Genomic DNA, 18643 nt, shown 5'->3' with positions numbered 1-18643 from the left:
GGCCCCGCCCACTCACGATACAACCTTCGACTCTCGCACACCCCCAATGCCCGGTTATTATTATCATTGTGGCCGTTCTCCACCTTTATCCTCCTCCTCCACTCTCTCGCCAATGGAACACCTCTTGTTTCCGACCTAATCCGCGTGTAGAGCCACGTCGAAGTCACTTTACGCGTCTTTTCGAGAAATCCGAAATCGTATGTTGCGTAAACAGGAGGGAATAGTTCGAGGTTGGGAAGAATAGATTGTAGGCCATTGAAGTGGGAATATTTCGCTGGTGTGCAAACGTTTCGCACGTAAAATTTGTGGATATGCATGCTTGAGAAGGTTAGGATATAGCAAGGAGATAATAAGACGTTTTTCGAATGAAAAATAAAAGGAATTTTAAATCGAAATTCCATCGAGATTTCATCGAATGGATGATTCATGGAAATAATTTTGTTTTTAATATTTTTTGGATGTGAATATTTAAAGAAGGAAGAGAGATGACTGATATTTATATTTTTTTCTCTTTTAATTTGTAAATTTAAATAATATTGGAGGTAAAAAAAGAAATATAAATGTTTCTTCTATGGAAAATTTTTGATTAGTGAGTTTTTTTTTTGTTCCTTGTTAAATATTAAATCAAAATTATATTGGGAATAATAATTGGTTTACGGGCATCCCTTACATATATTCGGTTAGCAAGCTTCACCGGCCGAGAGTTAAATGTCCCGGCAATGATTTACAGGAACGAGAAGAGAAAGATAGGAATCTATCTCCGATGCATTCATCAACCCGATGGACGCTAAGTGGTCATCTTATATCCACACTTGCATAACAGAATCGGCCAACGGAATACCTTCTGAATACCTAGTAATGAAAAAAACAAGCAATGAGAGAGAAAAATAAATAAGAAGAAAGCGTGATAATTAACGATGAAAAACAAAAATGATCCATAATAATAGTAGAATGAAAAAAAAAGACAAAAATTTGTAAAACGGTAAAATTAAATCAAGGGTGCGGGAACATCTGGACGATGCACGCAGGGGTTGTATGGAGCTTTTTAGCATTTTTATGCGTGCTGCTGCTGACAGTTTATTTTATTATATAGGCGGCTGCCCATCGTCCATCCTCCAGAAGAATTCATAAGTCAAGTCCTACACAACTTTGGCACAGTCTGGATCCATTTGTTCGCGGTTCTTTACGACTGTCGATACAGATGGTCGATTGATCAAGTTCATATGCATGATAGAAGAAATGTTAATTTTTAATTAATAATATTAGTTATATTAATTATTAATTTTTTTCGTCAAATTAAATATTATATATTTAATTTAGATTAAGTTATTATAATTATTATTAAGTTATTAAGTTATTATAAAATTTACCTTTTTAATTAATACTATTATTGTTACTTATAAATTGATTATTTTATCTTTTTCGATATTCTACAAATAGGTTAGGTTGGATATATTACAATCTATAAAATCTACTTTTTAAAATCTAATACTATTATCATTACTTATATATTGATTATTAGTAATTTTTTTTCTATAAGTTTAATATTCCATGCACAAATTAGATTAGATATATTATGATCAACTTATCCATCTAGTTTTCAATCGATCAAGATACGATATACATAATCTTGTTTAAACGCAAGATCAGCCAATAGTCTCCAATCAGGGACACACACATGAGATCACCCTAATTCCGGCGGTTTCACACAATTTCCAACGCAGAGCAATGCGACTCGTCGTTCCTATGCTAACGAGAACGTTCTCAAACCATTGTCCAAATCGCCAGTTCGTAGATCGCAGCCGGCACCGATCGCTTCTTCCCCTCCATCACTTTCCTTTTCCCTGTGTCTTTCGAAGGGGGGTGCGATCGCGCAATAATACTAAAAAGATAAAACCTTCCCTCTGGTAGGGGGTGTCCACCCTTCGAGGAACACGGTCGGCTATTGCTTCGAGGCTAGGTGGCCCATAAGCTACCAACCTTACGTAGATAGACATGGGAGTCCAGTTTTTCTCTCTTTTTCTTTCCATTCATGCTCCATCTCATTTTCCATCCTCTTTATATCGACGAGCCACATGCACACGCACACATACACACGTATACGTAGAACGAACCACGCTTGTAGGAGGCAAGCGTTCACAATGGGCAACGGCGACCCCGAAGCAAGGTTTGTGTGCTGCGCTAATAATGGGCGGGTGAGCCGATCAGCCAGTTGACCGTGACTAGATAAAAAATACTGCCTGACAGCCGACCAACCCTCTCTCCCTTCCTTTTTCTCGCTCGTGGCCCGACCCTTGGAAATCCAACCGAGGGAGCAGAGGCGAACTACTTCTCGAACTTGGCGTTGTCATGCTAATCGAGTGCAAGTCCACGGGACACTGGGCAGTTTGCATGGAATCGGTAGAAGGAGTAATGTGGATTCCTCTAGTCGTAAATTCTGTTACCGATCAACAGGGGTCAGTACCGGCGCGTGTATAACATTTCTAGATTTAGGTTAGATGCTTAGGTTAACTAGTTAAAGTACTATTTTCGCACCATGGATTTTTTAAATTCTTATTGTGATTTATAAATAGTGGAAAAATTGTACATTGGATAATTATAATCAATGATTTTATTTGCAATTTTTTTTTAATGATTTTGTTATTCAAACATAACTAGAAGAAAGATTCTGGTGACTGTCATTATTTTATATTTTTAGAAAAATAAGAGTTTATGAATCAGTATTGATTTAAAATTTGTTGTGGTTTTGTTAGTTTTGAAAATAATTCAATATAATTAAAAAGTTGTTCGATCATCTTGAAAAATATACAAAAATATTATTTAATTTATTTTAAGATTATGAAATAACTACTAATATTTGTTCATTTTTCTTGTTACATATAATAGTGCCTACAAGATTGAGTACTACAAGATTGAGATTGAAAATTAATTATTATTTGAGAAAGTAATTATTCCAAGAGGTTAAATAGATATTATAATATTTCAATAATAATTTCACGTTTAAATTATAAACATTTATAACTTATCAAGTGGGACAACTCGTATTTTTTGCAAGAGGAATACGAATTATCATTTTTCATCGACCAACTCAATCCTATTGGATCATTAGAGAACTGAAGGATTTTATGTCGAGAGACAAAACGAAGAACGTATAAGCATCCTGAGAGGATGGAAAGAAATCGAAAGAAAGTAGATATACGAGGAACCGTGGTTAGACGAGGTGGAATAATAACAGGCTGGGATATATCAATGGGATTCAATATCGAAATGATCCGATGCCCGTGTGTAAGCATGCGTGCACGCATCGGGGGATCTTCGCGTACATAACTTACATATATGTAACGGCTATAAAGATAGCGTGTATCAGATAGTACAGTCTCGTGAAAGGGAAGTTGAAACGGTCCTCTTCGTTGGCAAACGGCCAACTGTTTTTCACTTGATTCTTTTTTTTTTTTTTTATAATTCATCTTTAATATTGAATATTTAATAATGTAAGTATCTACACATAGATTACAAATGAAATTAATTTTTTAATTTATCGTTTAAAATTAATTTTTTATATTATTGGCAGACTGAAAATCAAATTTTACCTTTTATCTAAATTAATTATACGAGAAAATAAAAGAAATAAAAAATCTGTTCGTTTCAGTATCAAGTTAATCATAATTCATAAATAATGATGTTAACATTGTCACGCTAGCAGTGACCTTACAGTGCAAAGGATTCAATTTAATTAATAAGAGAAATAAAATTTTTGTATGTTCGAGTATCAGATTATTCATAAGCGTCATTCATAAATAATGAAGCTGTCTTGTCACGCTAATGGTGATTTTACAGTATAAAGAGATATTAATATTTGATAGTTAGTTAAAAAGTTTATTATTTGTCCAAGAAAAAATTAATATTATTACAGAAGAACCAGACGAAGTACATATCAAGCGAAATTGAACGTGAAGAAAAGTTAGAAGATATTCAGTTCTCAAAACAAGATTCTTCTTCGAAACTTATGATATTTCATCCGAATACTGGTGGAGGTTAAGTGTCTACGAAGTTTGGTTAGAATTTCTTTGCTTTTCTATCGAATGGGTTCGAGTTCTTAAGAATTCGAATTTTTATTAAGTATTCCATTACATGTAATATATTAATCCAATATTCGAATCTCTATTTTGATTTACGCATCACCGTATATATTTACGTGTCGATAAATATTCCTCAATTAAATTGCAACAATATAAAATTTCAATCTAACCTAACTTTCTCCTTATCCACATTTGACAGAACATTACGAGCATCACGCTACTCAAAGTAATTTTATTTCCTGTCAAATCTCGAAAAATCATAGTTCGTCATAACAAAGTGGAGGAAAAGCGATAGTTCTGGCAAAGAGAACGAAGGAAAAAACAATGCCAGAGGGAAAAAGAAAGAAAGAGATAAAGAAAAATAGAAGGTTTGGATGAAAGGAGACGTATCAAGAAGGAAGTTGTTCAAGACAAGAAGGACACCTAAGGCGTTTTATGGGTGTCGATGATGTCACAGATTCGAGCCATAAAAAGAAATTTAGTGGTCCAGAGCGACTGGTCTACGTTCGAGAACGATACATTTCGAGCCCTTTTCTTTTTTTTCTTTCCCCCTCCACAATCGAAATCCACACCGGATAATCCTCATAGGACTACGAAGCATGAGTCAAAAGTAATCCATACCGAAAAATATCCAAATTTATCTAATTTTCATCCTTTGATTAATATCATTGTTCATCTTTAAGTCGAACGGATTAAAAACGAGTCAACTATTAGTCCGCCAAAGTCTACTTTACTCGTTGCCTTTAATTCGAGATGGATTCAGGAATTTACAGCTGGGTAAATAAGGTTAAGTAGATGCAGATTGAGTCGAGCGTGGAAGCCACACAATGGAGAATGCGGGGTGGAGGGGAGATGGACCGTACCACCTTCGCTTCGTACCACAGAATCGAAGCCCCATCGTGTGGTCGCAACTACGGATAGTATCGGATACTAGCTGCGGGCTACTTACTTCTATTATGCCAATAGTGACGCTAGGTAGGCTAGGGTCATCTTCAATTGGATCATACTTGACACTCGGTATGGTAGGCCAGCTGATCGTTACATTCTTCGACGTAACGTTTTAGCGCGAAATCGGTTTCAACGAGAAACATTACCTCTTGACCCGCACCTGTATGATCCGATGTGTGTAACTGACGCGTGTGAAATTGGCTTATACATTGCGATGCTTGCGTCAGTCGTAATATTCGTTAAGCTCAGATCATCTTTCAATTGGATCGTGTTTGACACTTGGACATTCAGTCGAATTATTGTTATTATTATTATTATTATTATTATTATGTTTTTCACGTACGATTGTTTTATCATGTGCGTATCATTTTTCTATCGTAATAAGATGTTTACTTTTCTCGACTTCTACCTATCGGAGAGCGGATTAGACTATTGATCAATTCAATCGAATTAATCGTTACGAACGAAGGAAACAAAGAAATGAGAAGTCTAATTTAACGGAATTAGGTTAAAAATATTTTCCATCCTATTGTCGATTTTTTTTTTTTCGATTTATTACCGACCGAGGGAAAGTCTGTTTGCAAGGGCAGCAAATTGTTTAAAATAGACCGTAAAGGGGATTTAAATGGTCCCCAAGCGTGTATCGCGACGCGCTGTCACAGATGGAGGGATCTGGCTCTGAAGCGAATCGAACCATGTAAACTCGCTCGAATATTCGACAATTAAAAGTCTAGCACGATCACGATCTTATAACTGTAGTTACTCGTGTGTTAATTTATTTATGTGTTAAAATATTTTATTGTATTTTTTTTCTTTAAATATATATTTTACATGTATAACCGAAATTCTATATATATATTCGAAATTCTATCAAATTTAAAATCTCTTTAGATTTAGTTTTACAAATATAAAATAATATCGACTTTTATCGAAACCATAAACCGTCTGAAGTTGAATGTACCAAAATTGCCATGCGCGTTGGCATCGAAAAAAATTCAATTGCACGCATGACGTTGCACGCATGCACGTAAACGAATGCGAGACGCACGCGAATACGTCACGGTGCGTAAACCAAAGGGTCGAAAGCGATGGACGAGAGGGTTGCGTAGCGTAGAAAAGGAAGAATCAGAGAAACACCGTGGTCACCCTTAACGAGGCTAATACACTCGTCACGGAGCGACCGGTATCCGTTATATACTTGGCGTCACGTCCCGTACGACATGTGATTAATGTCGCGCTTCCCGAAGCACGATACAACTGTTGAACGTCACGTTGACGGTCCGCGTTGCGTTTCGCGGCACGGAATCCATGCTGTCAAATCGTTATAATTCCGTGTAACACGTCCCAAGACTCGTGTCCGTGTAAATTTATTGTTCTCCCTGTGCACAATGTGCTAGTTACGCGAGAGAAAGTGAAACATCGAAATGTGAAAGAAATATAACATTTTGTTACATATAATTTTGAATATTTTATCGGAATAACTGTCGGTAAGATAGATTAAATGAATGCACGTATAAGATTTAATGTTTCGAACGAATGTGATGAAATCTCTGTTAACATATTGTATTTGAAAATTAAAATGCCTCATAGATTGAAACAGATGTTAACAAAACTGATACACACACGATTAGAATCGAAAGAAAAGAAGATGTACGCGGAGTCGAAAGTGGCACGTAGGAATTTGCCAATATCCACAGAACATAAATGTTTTACATGCAATAAGGTGTTCGCCCCGGCTGGACGAAACTGCCCACAGTCCAATTTTATTACTTGACCGCAAAGGGGCTTCGTTCGAAGAAAAACGCTAGAGTGGGGATTTGAGGTGTAAAAAAAAACTAACCATATAAATGCGAAAACACTATGTAACATAGTTGTAACGTGCAATAATATCGAATAAATTATATCAGATATGAATTAACAATTATAATAAAATATTAAATTAAAAATAATATTCAAACAGATATATTAATATATTGATAAATTTGATATATCAATTGGTTAAGATGCAAATTACATCTAATAATGGTGATCAGTTGAGAAAACTTATGTCTATTATTCGAGAAATAATCAATATTAAAAAGATTAACTTCCATGTTATCGACGAATCAATTAATTTGATATTTTCACTATTGAACATAACCTAAACATAAATTTTATATAAATTAATAATAAATTGTTTAATAATGATTTTTTACCAATATTAGATATATCAGAATTAATTTCATAAAAGTACAAATTTTGAAATAATGCAAAATATAAGATAAACTATTATTATGGACGCATTTAGACACTATTATCGTCTTTAAAATAAATATATATCACTTATTATTTCTTTTTTCTTATTTACTCAATACTTTTATTAAATTAACTTGCATTTCAAATGCATTCATAACTTACAAACAAACTTATTAAATTATTCTTTTAAAATAACCTAAAAAAGTTTTTATAGAAAAATTCTAATAGAAATGCAACTTGTAAAACTTGAATATAAAAACGCTAGCTGGCGACACATGCAAATGCGTGTATGTTCGCGCCAGTACGTATCGCGTACGATTTATGACGGTCAGTTTATTGAAATGGCCGGCCTGGTTTCGTCCCTTGCGATCGCCCAAACGTTTCTTGATCTTTCGCATGTAAGTGCCGGCATTTATTCACGTAGTGTATGCATGTAGTGTATACGGAAGCAAAGAATATGACTTTTCGCATTCGACGACATAAAGCAACGTTTCGACAGAAAAAGGAGGGATCGAAGTTTCTCGTTGTTGTCTTTCGCTAAATCTTTAATATTCTATTTAATATCGACGGCCCCTGTACAAGTCACGGATATCACGATCATATAAATCAAACGATGGATATTGGTCGTTTTTGCTGGCAACGGGACGAGATTCTACTAGCGTGGCCTCTATATATAATTGTTTTTACGGATTATAAATTTCACTTTTTACCACTGACACATCGCGTCCCATTCGATTCCATTTCCCTACCTGAGATTTTCTTTCCAATCTGGGGGAATCTCCGGTGCCACCTCGACGATCCCATTCGTCTCTTCGAAGGAAATTCCAAGATCTACGATTTACTTATTTTCTCTGGCGTTTAAGGAAGAAACTTTCCGCTGGAATAAAGTTTCCACGCATAAAAGGGAATTCTGTAATATAATATTTCTCGGGTATTATATATCGCGCGAGTCGGTGAAATAAACTTATTCCCGCAGCAATTTTGAAATTGATATTCAGTTATATTTGCAATTTTCAGTTATATTCTAAAATAATACAATTACTGGAAAAAAAACATAACGAGATTAGGTATGTATAGGTTATATTATGTAAATTAACAATAACATTAGATATAATAATAGGTTAGGTTAACAATAAAATGTATATGACGATGTGATTCTTATTTAGAAGAGAGAAATTAAGAAATAATCGAAGAAAAATTAAAAGAAATGTTACAATATCTTTAGGGATAAAGCTATTCGAATTTAATAGAATTTTATAATCGACTATCATTGCATACCAGACCCTCATTTATATCAGAATAGAAACAGATAATATTTATGGAGAATTCGTTCGAGAATCCAACGAACGAATCCCTCGTTCCCCTTTTACCGGGCATCAACATGATACAGTACCGTTTAGATGGGAGTTCAGGGGTTAAGAAGAGATTTTGGGGTCGCGTTAATTAATACTGCGCTACCGGCACCCCTGTAAACGCAACACTCGGGCACTAACTATGACTTAAGCTGCCATTAATTCACATCAACGTCTTCCTACGGTACAGGGTAGGTGACTTGCATCCTTGTTGCCGAACTGAGATAAGTGGTTAGATTCTTGAAAAATTCATCATGATTGGTATTATATTTTTGTTAAAAATTTCAAAAAAAATATATTGGAAAATCTTCTTTCGCGTTATAAACTTTGATGTAATGATTTATAGTATTAAAATAAATATAATATAATATATATAATAGTATATATTTAGTATATATTATATAATTATATAATAAATATATAGTATTAAAATAAAAGTTTGCATGCTATTTTTTAAAAAAATGAAAAATAAGATAATTCAAGGAATTTTCAAATATCCAAAAGTTTTAATTTCAATGCAAGTATCATTTTATAAGTCGCGCTCTTGAGACTTTCTCAGAAAGAGAGCGAGAAAGAGGGCAGCAGTGGTTTCACGGTAGTCGATGTATCCGAACGATAACCAACTTGCGTATTTGTCACGCACACGTCTCATGTGACCCGCGAACTTAACATAATCCCTGTCAACTCTAAGAAAATAATGATCGCATGATGCGTCTGTGATTTTACAGTACGTATGCATCTACTATTACATTGTTCCTATCAGTTCTTGTATCAGGTAAATAAATTGCCGGTGTAAAATTAATTTTGTAACAGGATCTATCGTGATCAATGATAATAACTCAATACCGTTGTCGTTGAAGTTATATAGTGTATTTTAATCTTTTTAAACTCGATCATGTTACTAGAAAACATTTTTATTTGTAAAGTTATTTGAGAACTTGATTTCTTTTTTTTTCTTGGTATATAACATTGTTAGTAAATTTGAGAATGTTGTAGATAATTTCATTTGACACTTAAAAATAATATGTAACAATTACTTATAAGTATTCGAGGAAATATTTTTGTATTTTAATGTGAATTTTTCTTTTATCAAAATTTGTGGTTAAAAATCATTTTAAATATTTTCGTGTGGAAAAAAATATTCGATAACTAATAAAACTAGCTTATTTCATTGAGAGTAACGATTAAACAATCTTCATTCGATATTTCCGCTACTCCATATATTCTTCAAAACTCTGCTTTCAATATTTACGATTATTCGGTCCTACGTAATCCAGGCAATAAATCGGGTCCTCGAGTCCTCCTAAATTCATCGAGATGACGATTCGAATCAGGAGAAGAATCTCCCATCTATAGAGCCTCGCGGTGCGACGAAGGGAAACGATGTTGACACGCTATCCGGTGGTCTTTCCGTACCGAAAATCCAGTACGTCTGGGTGGATCTTTCCCGTTGGTTAAGCCGATCATTGTCGCGGTAACAAGCCGGCTATTGACAGGTCTCGTTCTCGAACGCCCGTTACATACGCGTGGCACGTACACGTATATACGTCCCGCGTTTACATGTGTACAAGTGAAAGATTGCGTTTGTGTGTGCGTTTGTGTAGAGACACACATCGTTCTCTAGAAGCAAGGGGACACACGACGATGAGACAAACCACGGTTTGACCACTGTGCGGTGGTGTTACGGCTCTACTACGGGGGCCACATACTAATGGGGCATTACCTTAACACCCTCTATCCTGACTCTCGTTCAGTTAGTTACTCCTTGGGGATGTGGAAGAAAGAAAAGTCCATCCCCTCTAACCTCTCTTTCTCATTCTTTTTCCGATCGTCTTCCTTCTCGACACTTTTCTCGTTAGTCCTTCCTTTTCCTTTCGAAAGACGCGACGCGAGTGTGCATTCTCCTCTCTTCGTCCCTCCCTTGGTTTTCAGCACAGCTTTTTCTCTCTGTTTTTGATCGATCGTTCGTGAAAACGCGCGTTTCGACGTAAATCGTTATCGTGGCTACTTCTACGTCTGTTGGATAACTCGATCCTTGAAATCGGATCGTTTAGCGAAATTTCGATGAGGCTGAACAATCCACTCGAAAGAATTTCTTTAGTCGCAAATTTGAAACGTTAAATTGAAACTAATGTCCACGAGAACGCAATTGAGGTTAGTAGAACTATGGCGGATAGGATACACTGCATGGAAAAGTTCGTTTCGACTGATTTGTGATTATTGATTTATGGTATCGATAAATCAGAAATAAAATTGTTCATTGAAGAACTTTACCGATAGAATTAATTTTATCAATTTTATTTTATTGTATTGCATAAAAATCATAAAAGTAAAATATAAAACATAAAAATATAAAAAATATAAAGAATAAATTATAAAAATACTTAATCTAGAAATGAAACATCGAAATTATTGACGAGCTAAAGTGAAGCATGATGGAAAGATGATTAGGAAACATCGATTTAGAGTTTCGCATTGGATCTTTCCAGGTGAGATAATATGCCGCGGTCGAAGAATTGCAAATCGTTTTGATCGCAACACGGCTCGAGTTGTGTCGACACTCGGAAGCCCGATCCGAGATTCGGTCGGAAACAATACGACGAGCGATTTGTGCTGGCGATAGGTGAAGGCAGGGTGGGGAGAGGACTGCATGAATTTCAATCGACATCTTATCTAGTACACGAGCGAGCTTCGAGTGCCGGTGGATCGTGATCAAGTGGACCTCCATGGCGAGGACAATACACGCTGCGCCCGACAAGTGACAATACGCTATCAGGGTCGTTCGAGGCGTATTGCTCTTTTGTCCGAACTACTATACCTGCCATACGTACTTGAACAAGTTCATGGAAAGTGTGAGGACTGACCCGGCCATGGATTACCAGTGAAGATTGCGTAAGTGTTGTTCAAACCTGTCGTGAGGAGAACATGGCGTGAATATTAGGAAGAGATAAGGTATTCCAGACCATAGTACTTATTTCCTTAGAAATTTTAACATGGTACATTACGCAGTGTACAGGTTAGCACATAATATTTGATGATTAGATAGAAAAGCTGGAAAATTTTATCTCGAGAAAAATGGATTTTCTTTTTTATTAAAATTAGATTTTTTTTTAGAAATAAATAAATAATCTATTTTTTTACTCGCAAGTCTCATTTTATCCAATTTATAAACTTGTCAAAAGCATTCCAAAACGTCTTACCAAACAAATATTTCAAAAAGTGTGGCAAAACCTACCTTTCTCTCGATATTTCCATTAAAACTTTCCACATATATTTAAAGACGGTTGATGTATAAAAGGAAGAGAGAAAAAAAAACTGTGATAGAAACTGCGACAAGGAGGCAAACATAACCTCTTTATCCAGTTTTCCAGAACCGTCAGCTAGTCTATCGAATATCCTGGCCCCTTTATGAATTACTCGATTTTGGACCCGATGCGACTGCCAGCGTATTAAACCCGTCTCAAGATCGACGTACAACTTTTAAGGCCTTCCACACCCTGGAAGGCCACCACCCCACCCCTTTCTCGCGTCAACCCTCCTTCGGTTATTTCACCGAAGCATGGGAGCAAAGGGGGTACGGATGCGATAGGATTTACTGCTCCAGACATATTTCAGCTTCCAATCCGAGCAGTTGGAACGAAAATCGGCGCGTTTCGTGCTTCTTTCGTCCTATTTTTCCGCGTAATCGATCACCCTTTATATAGTTGCGTATAACAAGGAAACGCGTGAAACGTTATAAGCCTAATCGGTATATCGAATTGGTGATCGAAGATTTCTACTTTCTTTCTAGTTGGAAGAAATGTTTGACGAAAGGAGATTTCATCGATGGTAAATTTTGTAATTTAAAGAATCGAGATATAGAAATTTTTTAGAGATAGATGAAAATTAATAATTTTTTTTAAATTTTAGGTTAAGAAATACTTGTTAAAATAATTCGCTCTATAAATTTTTTTCTATTGTTTTGTAGAATAAAAATTGAAAATTGTGAAAGGAAAAAGATCAAAGAAGTATTGTTGAAGCGTATTAATATGGAAAGATATATTCTCTTGCTAGAGAAGAATAACAATCCCTCGAATTCTCACTCCTCCACAAGATCATTATGGAAGCAATTAAGTAATGCACCTTGGGGAACCAAATCCCTGCAGAATCGAAGCAAAAGGAAAACATTTGAAGATAAACGAGGATCGATAAAAAATTGTCCAACATCTATTGATTAATTACTACCTCTTCATTTCTTGTAAATCATTATTTTCAAACCAATCATTTCAATTTATTTCTTATCTTTCAGATACATTGACACATATGTATATATTAAATTAAAATTATTCTAAGAAAGAAGAATTAAAATCTATTGAAGAATCTCTTCATTACAGAATCTTTTAATAACAATAAAAACAAAAGATTCGAAGCACTGGTAATATTTTATATTATTTTAACATCTCATAGCGTTCCTGAAGAGGTTAGATCTTTTTCCTCATTCCAAAAAAAATTCACAGTTCATTATTTGTTATTTATTATTCGACACATAATAAAATAAAAATTTTCAGTGCCAATTCTTGTTCTTCTTCACGGCTCTTCTTCTTCATTAATAAATGGAATTGTGAGACGATCTACGTGCCAAGAAAGAAACAAAAATATCAAGAGAAATAAAGAAAGAATAAAAAAAAGAAGAAAAAACGAATAAGTATCGCTATGGAGAAAGTAACCGAAGAAGATGGAATCGGTTGGTAAATTAGATGACGATTGTTCGCTTCGAAGGCTACTAATCAGGAGCTTGCACTTCCCCCCTCTTTCAACGAAACGAGACTCTTCTCCTCCTTCTTCTTATTCAATTCGACGCCTCTTTCCTTTCCTTTATTTTCGTTTCTCCGTATACTTCTTTTCCCTTCCCAGCTCCCTTGACTCGAGTGGACTCGTCAGAAAGTCAGAACTGGCGCTAACTCGACTTCGCTAACGGGCAATCAGATTGCCACTGTTTGGGACAACAAGCTCTGCCAGAGAGCGTGTCTCTCCTCCTTGTATAGCTTATTTATCGAAGAAGTTAGCCAAGGGGGTTAAACAGCAGTAAATTCTCCCTCACGAGGCGGAATGGGCATTTGCGACTTAATTGCTTCGACCTGATTCCCGATTCCCCCCAATGGATAGATGATTGGTCAACGATGATTTGCGACGTTCACAGATGGCACTGATAATTAGTTCTTGAAGGTGAATCTAGTTGGAAAATGATATCTTGAATTTAATAGTTTATGTTAAAAATATACAGATTCAAATATTATTATTCATGTACCATATTTCGTTTTATACCATTATTATTGTTGATAAAAAAATTGTTTAGGATTTAAAAATATAGTTAGAGATTTTTGAAATGTACTGATGTTATTATATTGAGTTTCTTTATATATGGTTATATACGTGTAAAAATTAATTTTTTACAGAGTTTAAAGATCAAAGAAAATATAAAAATTAATAAAAATGTCGAGATTTGGTAAATTATGAATAATTGAAATTTTAGATGATGTTTTTGCGTTTATTTCTAAAAGTTCACGAATATATTACAATCTGTAATAATATTTTACATTGTGTGTATTAAAATGCAAATAAATAGATTTAAAAATAAGTGATTTACTTTTGAGTTTTAATTGTGATTTCAACAATTATTGTTTCAAAAATTTTTTGAAATTGATGTTTTATTCTTTTGTAGATTAAATCAGAAATTACAATTTTTATATAAATACCATTAATAAATTATTTGTTATTTATAATGTTGCAAATTGGTTAATATTTTTATCTAATATTTCAAATATGTAGCATTTTTTTCATATTTAAAATTTTACTCATATTTAAGAGAAAAAAACAAATAAAGACAAGAAATAAATGTTTTAAGTCTATTAATACAAAATATTAATCACGTAACGAAGATTAAAATCAAAGTTCACTAAAAAATCAAATGTACATAATTGGTGGTGTTTATCCGCGTAAATAACGCAATTGGTTAACAACTAGGTTAATACTTGTTTTATTACGATGCGCAATGGTCACGTGCTCGAGGCAATCCTCTCGAGACCTGGATAATATCTATTCGACGGACGTGTACAGGGAATGTCAGCAGCTGTATCCGTGAACAATCAGATCGAGGATATCCTGCATCCCGATTTCCCGTAACCCTACGCGCCAGACTCAGGCGAGGGTGAATCGAGGGTCTCGGTCTTATTGTCCCATTTACACCACTTTCTTATATCCAGAATTCTTTCTCAATATCTTTATCGATTTCACCCAATTATGGTGAAACTTGGACGAAGGAAGGATTTAAAAATTAAAATTACAAGAATTTGTATAAAATTATAATGTTTGATTGTCGCCAAATTATTCTATAAGAAGTAATTCGTAGAATTACTTTTAGTTTTTAAGCGTGCGTATGCCTTTAAAGATAAATTAGATTAGGTTAGGTTACCCATCGATACTCTGTTTTCTTTCTAACACAAATCGAAATATGTGCACAAACACTTTGTCACTTATCCTTTTATTTTCATCATGGATAATCATTTATACGTATTCTTATATTACAATTCATTATATTTGTATGTGTAATGAATTGTACTGTCGTGAAATTATTCTACAAGAATTTATAGAATTGGAAATTTTAGTTTTTGAATTACATGTGTCTTTAAAAGTTAGGTTAGCTTAGATTATCCATGTTCTTTTGTCTTTTATTTATTTTTTTTTTCAATGTATAAAGTGAATAGGAACATATATACATATTCTGTTTTTCACGCCACTTGTTTCATATATCTATACTATAATTAAAAAAAAAAATTAAAGTCTGTTGAAAAATCTTTCAATAATAAAAACTTGAAGCATTAATGATATTTTATTTTGACTTGAAAATGATTTAAAAATATTATGACGGTGTTTTTAATATTTTATAATATTCCTGAATAGATTAAGTGAAAATATAATTCGAGATTATTTTCGAATGTTGAAACAAACTTTCGAATGAATCTTTTAAAGTTATATATATGTTGGATTCTTCTAATTTGTGTATAGATAATTAGGGAAAGAAATAGAAAATGCTATTATTAGAGATTGAATATATTCCATTTATATCTATAAATTTTTTATACGATAAAAAAAGTGGTTAATGCGCACAATAGATTTGCAAACGAGATATCTATAGGCATAGTCGAGGTACCAGCAGCGATTAGGTCGGCCATTAAAGAAAGCGGAGGAAACGTTATTACCCAGCAGGAATCGGTCGCGTTATCTCTGCGCTCAATTAGACCCGTAAAGAATCGCGTATAGCTCATTGATCCTCTTTGGTTCTGCTTGTAGTCGATCGACTTTTCCACTTTTTTCTCCGCATGTTCTTTTATATCACGTTCCTTCCATAAAATATCGTACTAATTTGACATTCTTTTTGAATCTTTGACAAAAAAAAATGATTATTGCACTTTGTTAAATGTAACATTTTGTCAAAAAATGTAAAAACATAGTAACTATTTTTATTATATTTATTTCAATGGATTTAATATCGTGTATATAATAAAGTAGAATTAGAAATCAAAGGTGACGGATATTGATTTTCGATAAAAGTAAAAGCAATTATAAAAAATGCGATAAAATTCAAAATAACTATGCATATTTGTGAAATATGAACATACATGTATGCAAAAAAAAATCGGAAAAATAAAATTCTTTCCTATCTTTCATATTTTTTGGAAAAATTCATGACGCATCATCCGCCATAGAATAAGAAATCTTTATGATACATTTTTAGAATTAACATTCAACCTTCTAATATTAAAGATATTAAAAGATGTTAAAGAATAAATCCTTCTTTACAAACCTCTATTGATATCTTATTTTAATTCTAAAAAAAAAAAAAAAAAAAAATACGATTTCGGTGAGTCACACTGCTCTCGATTTTTTACACGTTGTTTTTTTTAACCATCGTTGTTTTTTTTTCCGCGAAGCACCATAGGGATAGTATGTAAAAAGACCATCAGCGGATTCGGCAGCGGTAGCGTTTCGACACTCTCGCAAAGCTCCTGAGAGACTCGTTACTGTCACCGTCGTCGTCGTTCCCCTTTTGCGTATATTTGCTATATGTGATGTTCTGAAAATTAACTGACAAAAGTGAATTGACGATTTCTGAACTGCTTTCGAACAAGTTGATGATAATTATTATATATTAAAGATAAAACATAATTTTAAATATTTAAAATTTAATGCTCTATCATACTATTGTGAAGGAAATCGCCAGGCAAAAGTTATATTTAAAAAATAAAAAATGTTGAAACTTTAGGCTTGATTTCACTTTAAAAAGATTTTTCATCAACAAATAAATTACTTGATAACTTGATATGTTCGCCATGCGTACGTATATACATACTTTCATTAAAAATCACAATTAGATGAATTTCTTTGTTCTTGTTCAGATATTTTTATGAATATTCTATATGTAAAATTCACTTGAAAATAAAACTATTACCTTCAAAAATATTTATTTATCGCGAGTGTTGCACTGCATTGAAAGTAATCAAAAGTCACTTTTGCGAAAGTTTTTATTCTTAAACTTATTCGTGTTCTTTTTCTTTTTGTTCAAATTTTGGCGATTCGCGAGCGGTTCACACCCAACGCTACCATTCGTTCGCGCTCCAATTCGTTTCTCGTTAATAATTCGTTAACTAAACCGAAACGAAAATTTTTGCAAAGGAAAAAATTCGTCGAAATCACCTCAGCAATCGCATCATTAAGCTTGAATATCTGAAACGTTTTGCATATACACAGAGAATGAAGAATAGAACAATGCAGTTATCCACCATTTTTAGATACACGGATCTCTATCGATCTATAGCTGCAGAAATTCGAATTCTCACGAAGATGCATACGCCGGCAATAACTACCAGCGCGCGATTTACGATCCTCCACGACTATAAACAATGGGTAAACGCCAGGTTATTACGTCAAGAAGAGTAGTAGGGGGTGAGAAACGCCCGGACCAGGGATGGAATTGCCGCATCCGAGAGGTGTGTCCACCTTGCCGGGCTGGACATATTTCCTGGCTTGTTTCACCGTACAGTGCACGAGATCAACGATGGTACTATTTTTTTCTTCCTTTTTTTTTTAGACTGTGAGTATTTGTAAAATTTCGAGAGAGAAAATTTTCGAGAATTATTCTTGAGAGCGTTTATGAACGAGTGAATATCACGACTGGTTGTGATTAAATTTTTACAGAATTTAGAGAATATGAGAATTTTGAAATAAAATTTTCGAGAATTGTTTTATATTTGAATAAATGAACATTGCGTTGAGAATGATTATAAGATGTTGACTTTTTCAGAAGCAGAAATACATAAGGATTTGAACAGATAAAATTTTCGAATAAATGGATTGCGATTAAAATTTTCGAAAATTGCTTTTGACTGATCTTTATTTTAACTTTTTTTGAGAATTAAAATAAAAGAAGCATTCTCGAGAATTGCTCTTGAGATTATTTTTGATCAAATGAATACTACACTGAGATCGACAATGTTATTTTAATTTTTTCAGAAACACAAGTACGAAGAATACATTGCAGTAATCGTTCGAGTAATCGTTCATCGTTCTTGAAGATTAAAATTTCAAAATAAAATTTTGAAAATATTCCTGTCCAACATTACGAATAAAACTCTCGCGTTATTCTCGCGAATTTAACGTTGCATCGAAACATAACCTAAAAATACGAACGCACATTCTTAAATCCTTAAATCCAAATCTCTCGAATAAAGCTGCATTATTCTCGCGAGTTTAACATTGCATCGAAACATAACCTAAAAATACGAACGCATATTCTTAAATCCAAACCTCTGTCGAAAATCAAGTCGAAACATCTTACACTGGATATTTTTCCAACTTTTGCCATTCGTAACCACTGTACGAACGTACAGACTGGGTGTGCACAGGAGCAAGGCAACAGGACCTGAGAGGACACGCGAACACTCTATCGCTCCAGATATATAAGTATTCCCGAAGGCGAGGGGCAATTTGTCC

General features: G+C 34.0%; 4 long non-coding RNA genes across 4 annotated transcripts; 2 read left to right on the top strand and 2 right to left on the bottom strand.

The window, feature by feature from the left end:
* Positions 1-490: 490 nt before the first annotated feature.
* Positions 491-5226, bottom strand: LOC147657250 (uncharacterized). Its single transcript, XR_015292877.1, has 2 exons — positions 5029-5226; positions 491-852 (listed from the first exon to the last, which is right to left on the bottom strand). It is a non-coding gene; the product is annotated as an uncharacterized LOC147657250 (long non-coding RNA).
* A 776-nt stretch (positions 5227-6002) lies between these two features.
* LOC147657249 (uncharacterized) lies at positions 6003-6976 on the top strand. Its single transcript, XR_015292874.1, has 2 exons — positions 6003-6514; positions 6618-6976. It is a non-coding gene; the product is annotated as an uncharacterized LOC147657249 (long non-coding RNA).
* Positions 6977-7557: 581 nt separating this feature from the next.
* Positions 7558-13028, top strand: LOC147657248 (uncharacterized). Its single transcript, XR_015292876.1, has 3 exons — positions 7558-7660; positions 11104-11506; positions 12582-13028. It is a non-coding gene; the product is annotated as an uncharacterized LOC147657248 (long non-coding RNA).
* On the bottom strand, positions 12863-15327 carry LOC147657247 (uncharacterized). The gene is made up of 2 exons (XR_015292875.1): positions 14626-15327; positions 12863-13825 (listed from the first exon to the last, which is right to left on the bottom strand). It is a non-coding gene; the product is annotated as an uncharacterized LOC147657247 (long non-coding RNA).
* Positions 15328-18643: the final 3316 nt, after the last annotated feature.

The sequence above is a fragment of the Apis florea genome, unplaced genomic scaffold (assembly GCF_048593485.1).
Source record: "Apis florea isolate Af1SG1 unplaced genomic scaffold, ASM4859348v1 contig_3203_pilon, whole genome shotgun sequence".
NCBI classification, from domain to species: domain Eukaryota; kingdom Metazoa; phylum Arthropoda; class Insecta; order Hymenoptera; family Apidae; genus Apis; species Apis florea.
This window is presented reverse-complemented; position numbering and strand designations above follow the sequence as displayed.